Source organism: Pristiophorus japonicus, chromosome 18, assembly GCF_044704955.1.
Source record: "Pristiophorus japonicus isolate sPriJap1 chromosome 18, sPriJap1.hap1, whole genome shotgun sequence".
NCBI lineage: Eukaryota > Metazoa > Chordata > Chondrichthyes > Pristiophoridae > Pristiophorus > Pristiophorus japonicus.
The window spans coordinates 7,417,040-7,426,874 of NC_091994.1; the positions used below are offsets into that span (position 1 = coordinate 7,417,040).

Sequence of the window (9,835 nt, forward strand, 5' to 3'; positions counted from 1 at the left end):
AAGTCCCGCAGCATTTCCCCCAAAAATCCAGCAAATTTGCAAGTTCCCGCAAGGCGTCTCAGGTCAGTGACATAACTCGCCACGTCCTGGCCCTCGGAGCGGTGGTGCATATAGAAGCGATACCTGGCCATTAAGACGCTCTCCTTCGGCTTCAGGTGGTTCCAAACCAGCGCACACAACTCTGTATATATCTTCTCCGCTGGTTTCTCCGGTGCTCGCAGATTCTGGATGAGGCCGTATATTGTGGGCCCACACACAGTGAGGAGAATCGCCCTGCGCTTGATCGCTTTATCGTCCCCATCCAGCTCTTTGGCCACGAAGTACTGGTCGAGATGCTCAACGAAGGCTTCCCAATCATCACCCTCTACAAATCTCTCTAAAATACCAACGGCAGCCAAGACCGCGTGAAAGTTCGGAATCTGTTACTCGTCGCCAATTGTTAAGTATGGAAGAACTCCACAAGACTGAGTACTGTGAGCTAAAACTGATGTGACCTTAGTCTCTTTAATACAACTCCAGAGTGCCTAAGCAGCCTGGCAGACAATCTTTTATACTCCCTTGCACGAGGTGTGCAGGTGACCCTTGGGCCTCCAACAGTTGCGCCCTCTGGTGGCAAGTCTTACACAGTTACAATGTTTACATACATAACAAATAGGGCAATAATAGTGGGGGATTTCAATGACTCTAATATTAACCTGGATACTATCAGTATCATCATCATCATAGGCGGTTCCTCGAACATGAGTTCACAGATGTTTTAATGAAGGACCCGATGTTCCAGGTCCTGAATTCCAATTGAGGGGGTGGAAGATGCCTGTGCGTGGATTTTTTTAACGTGTGGTGGCCATTGCACACCAGCCACCACACGGGCTTGACAGAGCTAGGTCTTTATCCAGCGGCAAGGGTTAACCAAGACGACTGGAGACCAGCTCTGCTGCGCGGACCTAGTGCGCACACATATCGCAGTGTGGGCTGGGCCCGTGCTGCCCCTGGGCCCTCGCCTCTTCTGGGCCCCGCACCCTCATTCGCCGCACCTCCGCCACAATCTCTCGCCGCTCCTCCGCCACAAAACACTCGCCGCACCTCCGCCACGATCTCCCGCCGCACCTCCACACTAAACGTTCGGTGGACTTCCGCCGCGATCACCCACCGAATCTCAGCCACGATCCCTCATCGCTCCTCCGCCCCGATCACTCGTCGCAAGTCCGCAACGTCCTTCCCGCTCCTATCAGTGCAAAAGGTATAGAGGGCACAGAATTCCTGAATTGCATTCTGGAGAACTTTTTTAGCCAAGTACGTAGCAAGAGAGGGGGTTGGCGGGGCGGCGGGGGGCAGATCTGGATTTAGTGTTAGAGGATGAAGCTGGGCAGATGGAAGCAGTATCCATGGAAGAGCATTTTTGTGCAAATGATCATAATTCAGTTAGTTTAGCATAATTATGGATAAGGACAAAGATAAAACGGGAATAAAGGTTCTAAATTGGGGGAAGGCCAATTTTACTGGGTTGAGAAGTGATTTTGTAAAAGTGGACTGGAACAGCTACTTGAAGGTAAATCAGTGTCAGAGCAGTGGGGGGCATTCAAGAGGGAGATCCATGGTAGAACAGCCAAATTTAGAGCCCCCTGGATGACAAGGTGTATACAGGGTGAGGTAAGGCAAAAAAAGGGAAGCTTATATCAGATACCGAGAGTTCAATAATGCAGGAAGCCTGGAAGAGTTTCGAAAGTGTAGGGGTGAAATTAAGAAGGAAATTAAGAAAACAAAGAGAGGTATGAAAAAATACTGGCAAGTCGAATCAAAGAAAACCCAAAGATGTTTTATAATTACATGAAGAGCAAGAGGATAGCTAAGGAAAGAGTAGGGACTATTAGGGACCAAAATGGTGATCTATGTGTGGAGACGGAGAATGTGGGTTAGATACTTAATGAATACTTTGCGGCTGTCTTCACAAAAGATGGGGACGATGGCGATGTTGAGGTTAAGGAGGAAGAGAGTGAAATATTGGATTGAAACCAGGCCATTGCCCTGGTTGTTCATGGTTGGTTCACAGTTTAGTTGGGTTACTCCTACATGTGTGCCTCTTGTTGAGGTTTAATGAGGGTCTTATCTCAAGACCGTACGGCCGCTTCAGCAGGGTCCCATAGCAACCCCAGATGTGTCTTTATTTGCCAGCTACATTTAGAATCAGAGAATCGTAGAAATTTATGGCCCAGAAGGAGGCCATTTGGCCCATCATGTCCGCACTGGCCGATAAAGAGCTATCCAGCCTAATCCTACTTTCCAGCTCTTGGCCCATTGCCCTGTAGATTATGGCACTCTCAATTTTATACACCTCAATTAGACCTACCCGCTAAACCTTCTACCAATTACTTTAAGTCTATGTCCCCAGCTATTGACCCCTCTGCTAAGGGAAATAGGTCCTTCCTATCCACTCTAGCTAGGCCCCTCAAGTGCATATCCAAGTACTTTTTAAATGTGGTGAGGGTTTCTGCCTCTACCACACTTCCAGGCAATGAGTTCCAGACCCCCACCACCCTCTGGGTGAAAAAAGTTCATAGCCCTGTAGGTAACGGCCCCTCAAGTGCATATCCAAGTACTTTTTAAATGTGGTGAGGGTTTCTGCCTCTACCACCCTTTCAGGCAGTGAGTTCCAGACCCCCAACGCCCTCTGGGTGAAAAATGTTCTCAAATCCCCTCTAAACCTCCAACTAATTACTTTAAATCTATGCCCCCTGTTTGTTGACCCCTCTGCTAAGGGAAATAGGTCCTTCCTATCCACTCTATCTCAGCCCCTCATCATTTTATACACCTCAATAAGGTCTCCCCTCAGCCTCCTCCGTTCCAAAGAAAACAAACCCAGCCTATCCAATCTTTCCTCATAACTAAAGTTCTCCAATCCAGGCTCTCCAGTGCAATCACATCTTTCCTGTAATGTGGTGACCAGAACTGCACGCAGTACTCCAGCTGTGGCCTAACTAGTGTTTTATGCAGTTCAAGCATAACCTCCCTGCTCTTGTATTCCACGCCTCGGCTCGTGTGTCAGATGGCACACTATCTCCGATTGGTGGTTCCAGCAGCAGTAGGGGTTCTACAATTGGTTGCAGTGCCCGTGGATTAGAGGAGGGGAGATTGGGTGGGGAGGTGGGGGGCGGGGGGGTTGTTGAGGGGGAAATCAGACCTGCTCAGGGACGTCCAGTGTGTCTTGGCTGGAAAGTGGCTGGTTGACTGGACATGACAGCGAGGTCTTGGCTGCCACCCTGTCTCTGGTCAGATTGCTTGGCGACCACGCCGGCCATGAGTTGTGGACAGAGTCCGCACTGTTGAGCGAGCGTTGGCAAGCAACCGCATATGTCTCCTGATGCTGACCCCCCCCCCCAGGGAAAGAGTGTCGATCAGAAAGAGGGGCCACGAGGGACCAGAGATTTGGGGCATTTCTGGGGTCCGCCCGTGCCCTCCACCCCTCTCTCTCTCTCTCGAGCCCCCTCCCCCACCCCGAATGAAGAGGCCGACCAAAGTTCCAGGACCACCCCCATGCCTCCAGCTGCCCCCCTCCCCGAGTCAGCAGGCCTCTTGGAGCACTTAGAATCACACAGCACAGGAGGACATTTGCCCCACCTTGCCTGCGATGGCTCTTTGCTACAGACATCGAATTGGTCCCACCGCTCTTCCAGGCAGCGCATTCCGGATCACAACTCGCTGCGTAAATAAAAAGGTTCCCTCATCTCCCCCTCTGGTTCTTTTGCCAATCACCTTAAATCTGTGTCCCTCTGGTTACCGACCCGTCTGCCACTGGAAACAGTCTCTCCTTATTTACTCTAGCAAAACCGTTCACAATTTTGTACGCCTTGCTCAAACCTTCTCTGCTCCAAGGAGAACAACTCCAGCTTCTCCAGTCTCCCCACACAACTGAGATCCCTTCAGCCCTGATATCATTCTCGTAAATCTCCTTCTTGAACCGCTGCAGTCCCGTGTGGTGAAGGTGCTCCCACAGTGCTGTTAGGGAGGGAGTTCCAGGATTTTGACCCAGCGACGATGAAGGAACGGTGATATATTTCCAAGTCAGGATCATGTGTGACTGGGAAGAGATCACACTTAGAGATTGTAGGGTGTTGGTTTTACACTCTCTCTCGATTCGTAGACCTCAGGAATTACGGGAAAGGATGACACGAGACGCAAAGTTTAGGCTTAACCCAACTGTCAGTTTTATTCCGCAAAAACTAACTAAAACTACAGAACAAGACTTCTGAGAGAATTGACCGAAGACATACAATCACCCGTCCAGTTGGTAGCTGTAACCGTAGATTGTAGGTTAGTGGTCATTGGTTCCGTGACCGGTTGTCCCTCTTCGATGTTCCCTCTTCTGGCTGTTCTCTTCCGTTTCTTCCGTGTTCGTCCGTTCCTTTTCCTTCGCCCCGAGCTGCTCGCAGCTCGTGTACATATATCCATTTTTATCAATAAAACACCCAATGAGCTGCAGTTTCTGTTAATGTGCTTGGATCGATTCGTTGTTTGTGGCGATCCCTTTGACTGACTGCCATGATGGACCTGGATGTCCCCAATTAGCACACGGAGGGTAAAAGATAACTCCTTATCTTAAGTACCCCGTTCTCCAAAAATGTGCACCTCGTGAGGTCCTTTTGTTGTCCTGGTTTCTTGCAGACTTGGAGTCTCGAGAGAGAGCGAATTGTTTTTCTCCCTCCGGCCAATCAATGCAAGGGCTCTTCTGTGGGTTTTTATAAAATGTATCAACCCCTTTGTTTTTATGCAGAAACATGTCTGGCTCTCGACCGCAGAAATTGTTTGTGATCAGTGATGAGTCACCACCTGCCCCGGGCTGGCACATTTCTCTCCCTTTGTCCAGTCAATTCCAAAAGCTTGCATGAACTCATTTTTAGTTTGTGCCTTCTGTAAAGGTGTGTAACCTTACAAGAAGGGGAACTGCAATTGGACTTAGCCAGATTTAAAAATGATTACTACAGTCACAGGATGTGGGCGTCGCTGGCAAGGACAGCATTTATTGCCCATCCCAAATTACCCTTGAAGATGGCAGTGAGCTGCCTTCTTGACAACTGAATGCTTGGCCAGTTAAGAATCAACCACATTGCTGTGGGTCTGGAGTCACATATAGGCCCAGACCGGGTAAGGGCGGCAGATTTCCTTCCCTAAAGGGACATTAGTGAACCAGATGGGTTTTTACAGCAATCCAGTAGTTTCATGGCCACCATTATTGACACTAGCTTTTTTAATTCCAGATTTATTTAATTAACCGCTGTGGTGGGATTTGAACTGATGTCATACTTAGTCCCAGCCTCTGGTTTACTAGTCCAGTAACATAACCACTATGCCACCGTTCCCATTTCTGACCAATGTTCAGTCACCATTCAGTTGATGCAATTAAACACAACCTCCAACTTAGTGCAAGCTGTTTGTCTTCATGATCTGAATACTGCTTATCATGGATACTCCGGGCCGATATAAAAAATTTAAATCCATATTCCCATCGTAAGTCAAATTCGTCTTACTCCCAGAGCTTTAGGTTTTATCCTCCAACCGTTTTTACTAGGTTAAAGGAGCTATATAAATATAGACGCACGGGGCACTGACACCAGTACTGGGGAAAGAGGAAGCTGTTCCACTGGGACAGGCTTCACTTGAACCGTGCTGGGACCACTCTCCTAGCGAATCGAATAACTGGGGCTGTAAATAGGGCTTTACACTAAATAATGGGGTGGGGGGGGGGGTTCAGGTGAGGGGAAATTTAGAAAGTTAACGAGAAAGGACAAGGTAATAGTGCAGGGCAGTAATAGGGTTAATGATAACCAGAGCGTGACGGGAAGGGGCAGAGCGTATAAACATAAGAGTGTGCCAGCAAATAGGGTTAGAGTAGGAAAAAAATGACTAAAAGATAAAACTAAAGGCTCTTTATTTGAATGCATGCAGGATTCGTAACAAGATAGATGAATTGATGGCATAAATAGATATAAATGGGTATGGTCTGATAGTCATTACAGAGACGTGATTGCAAGGTGACCAAGGCTGGGAACTGAATATTCAGGGGTATTTGACAATTCAGAAGGATAGACAGAAAGGAAAGGTGGTGGGGTAGCTCTGTTAATAAAGGATGAGATCAGTACAGTAGTGAGAAATGATATTGGTTCGGAAGAGCAAGATGTAGAATCAGTTTGGCTGGAGATAAAAACAAGAAGTGAAGAACAAAGAGGTTCTGCTGAGGGATTATGAGCAGCTAGGGGCTAAATTAAAAAGCAAAACCACAAAGGTAATAATCTCCTGATTACTATGTGAGCCACAAGCAGATTGACATAGAGTCAATAAGATCAAAGAGTTGAATACGTAGCTCAAAGAAATGGGTTTCAATTCATGGGACACTGGCACCAGTACTGGAGAAAGAAGGAGCTGTTCCACTGGGACAGGCTTCACGCAAAATAATCACTGATGGAAGTAGTCTATAGGCCCCATAGCAGTAGCTACACTGTAGGACAGAGTATAAATCAAGAGTAGTCATGGGCAATTTTAATCTTCATACAGATTGGACAAATCAAATTGGAAAGGGAGCCTTGAGGACGAGTTCATAGAGTGTATTCAGGATGGTTTCTTCGAACAATACGTTGTAGAACCAACCAGGAAACAGGCTATTTGAGATCTGGTAATGTGCAATGAGACAGAATTAATTAAGAATCTCATAGTAAAGGATCCTCTAGGGAAGAGTGATCATAACATGATAGAATTTCATATTTTGTTTTAGGGTGAGAAACTTGGGTCTGAAACTAGTATCTTAAACTTAAATATAGGCAATTACAAAGGTATGAAGACAGAGTGGGCTTTGAGGACTGGGAAAATAGGTTAAAAGGTAAGACGGTAGGTAAGTAGTAGCAGACATTTAAGGAGCTATTTCATAACTCTCAACAAAGATATATTCCAGTGAGAAAGACTCTACGAGACGGATGAACCATCCATGGCTAACTAAGGAAATTAAGGATGGTATCAAATTGAAAGTAAAGACATACAATGTTGCGAAGATTAGTGGTAGGTCAGAAGATTGGGAAATTTTTTGAAACCAGCAAACGATGACAAAAAAAAAATAAAGGGGGAGAAAATAGATTGAGAGTAAACTATTAAGAAATTAAAAAAACAGACAGTAAGTGCTTCAATAACTATAGAAAAAGGAAGAGAATAGCTAAATGTTGGTCCCTTAGAGGATGCGACTGCGGAATTAATAATGGTAAACAAGGAAATGGTAAAGTGTTGAACAAATATTTTGTATCTATCTTCACAATAGAAGACACTAAAAGCATCCCAATAATAGTAGAAAATCAGGGGACAAAAGGAAGGGAGGAACTTAAAACAATCACTATCACGAGAGAAAAAGTACTAGGCAAACTAATGGGACTAAAGGCGGACAAGTCCCCTGGACCTGATGGTCTGCATCCTAGGGTCTTAAAAGAAGTGGTTGCAGAGATAGTGGATGCATTGGTTGTAATCTTCCAAAATTCCCTCGATGCTAGGGTGGTCCCAGTAGATTGCAAAACCGCAAATGTAACGCCCCTATTCAAGAAAGGAGGGAGACAGAAAGCAGGGAACTATAGACCAGTTAGCCTAACATCTGTCATTGGGAAAATGCTGGGATCCATTGTTAAGGGAGTAGTAGCAGGCCATTTAGCAAATCCTAATAAAACCATGTTGGCTCTGCTTGATTGTATGAAAGGGAAATTGTGTTTGACAAATTTATTAGAGTGTTTTGAAGATGTAACGAGCAGGGTGGATAAAGAGGAACCAGTAGATGTAGTGTATTTGGATTTCCAAAAGGCATTCAATAAGGTACCACATAAAAGGTTACTGCACAAGAGCTCACAGTGTTGGGAGTAATATAATTAGCATGGCTAGAGGATTAGCTAACTAACAGAAAACAGAGAGTCAGGATAAATGGGTCATTTTCCAGTTGGCAAACTGTAACTAGTGGAGTGCCGCAGGGATCAGTGCTGGGGCCTCAACTATTTACAATCTATATTAATGACTTGGATGAAGGGATCGAGTGTAATGTAGCCAAGTTTGCCGACAATACATCGATGGGTGGGAAAGCAAGTTGTGAGGACACAAAAAATCTGCAAAGGGATATAGACAGGTTAAGTGAATGGGCAAAAATTTGGCAGGTGGAGTATAATTTGGAAACATGTGAGGTTATCCACTTTGGTAGGAAAAATAGAAAAGCAAATAATTATTTAAATGGAGAGAAATTACAAAATCCTGCAGTACAGAAGGATCTGGATGTCCTCATATATGAAACACAAAAAGTTAGTATGCAGGTACAGCAAGAAATTTGGAAGGCAAATGGAATGCTGGCCTTTATTGCACGGGGGATAGAGTATAAAAGCAGGGAAGTCTTGCTACAACTGTACAGGGTATTGGTGAGACCACACCTGGAGTACTGCGTACAGTTTTGGTCTCCTTATTTAAGGAGGGATATATTTGCATTGGAGGCAGTTCAGAGAAGGTTCATGAAGTTGATTCCTGAGATGAAGGGGTTGTCTTATAAAGAAAGGTTGAGCAGGTTGGGCTTATATTCATAGGAGTTTAGAAGAATAAGAGGTGATCTTTTGAAACATATAAGATTTTGAGAGGGCTTGACACGGTATCTGCCTAGAGGATGTTTCCCCTCGTGGGGGAATCTAGAACTAGGGGGCATAGTTTCAGAATAAGGGGTCGCCCATTTAAGATGGAGATGAGGAGGAATTTCTTCTCTCAAAGGGTCGTGAATCTTTGGAATTCTCTGCCCCAGAGAGCTGTGGAGGCTGGGTCATTGAATATATTCAAGGCAGGGATAGACAGATTCTTGAACTATAGGGGAGTTGAGGGTTTATGGGGAGCGGGCAGGGAAGTGGAGTTGCGGTCAAGATCAGATCAGCCATGATCTTATTGAATGTCGGAGCAGGCTCAAGGGGCTGAATGGCCAACTCCTGCTCCTATTTCTTATGTTCTTATACACGCAAGCTACTCTCCAGGGGCAATAACGGTCTCCCTGGGCTGACTGCTTAAGTTTACTTGCACCAGGGCTCCCAGTATCGAAGCACTGGCCACACTCGACCAGCTCCGTTGGGCGGGCCACACTGTTCGCATGCCCGACACGAGACTCCCAAAGCAAGCGCTCTACTCGGAACTCCTACACGGCAAGCGAGCCCCAGGTGGGCAGAGGAAACGTTTCAAGGACCACCCTCAAAGCCTCGCTGATAAAGTGCAACATCCCCACCGACGCCTGGGAGTCCCTGGCCAAAGACCGCCCAAAGTGGAGGAAGTGCATCCGGGAGGGCGCTGAGCACCTCGAGTCTCGTCGCCGAGAGCACGCAGGAACCAAGCGCAGGCAGCGGAAGGAGCGTGCGGCAAACCAGACTCCCCACCCACCCTTTCCCTCAACCATTGTTTGTCCCACCTGTGACAGAGACTGTAATTCCCGTATTGGACTGTTCAGCCACCCGAGAACTCACTTTTGGAGTGGAAGCAAGTCTTCCTCGATTTCGAGGGATTACTTGCACCTCCCAGACCATGATTTGGAAGCAAATGCTGAATCAGAGAATTATACAGCATTGGGGACCATTCCGCACCTCCTGCCTGGCTCTGTGCTATTCAGTGTCATTGCCCTATAGCAGTTAAAGCACTCCAATTTCAGCAATAGCAGCTTTTTTTTAAATCGTTCCCTACCCACTCGTGTTTTTCTCCTCACCCTGGCCAGATAATCTTGCAATCCTTCCCCCGCAAGCTGTGAGGCGGAGATTAGTTCCTCTTCTGTGACTTGGAGGTTTACGGCAAGAGATCCCGTGCCTGT

General features: G+C 46.5%; 1 long non-coding RNA gene across 2 annotated transcripts in view; it reads right to left on the reverse strand.

Moving 5' to 3' along the window:
• LOC139229134 (uncharacterized) overlaps nt 1-9,808 on the reverse strand; it is a 44,203-nt gene extending 34,395 nt beyond the window's left edge. Inside the window, exon 1 of one of the 2 annotated variants that reach the window (XR_011587659.1) lies at nt 9,734-9,808. This is a non-coding gene — a long non-coding RNA (uncharacterized lncRNA). Of the gene's footprint in view, nt 1-9,711 lie in introns of both variants that reach the window. The other variant, XR_011587658.1, reaches the window with a different exon arrangement.
• Between the last annotated feature and the right edge of the window lie 27 nt (nt 9,809-9,835).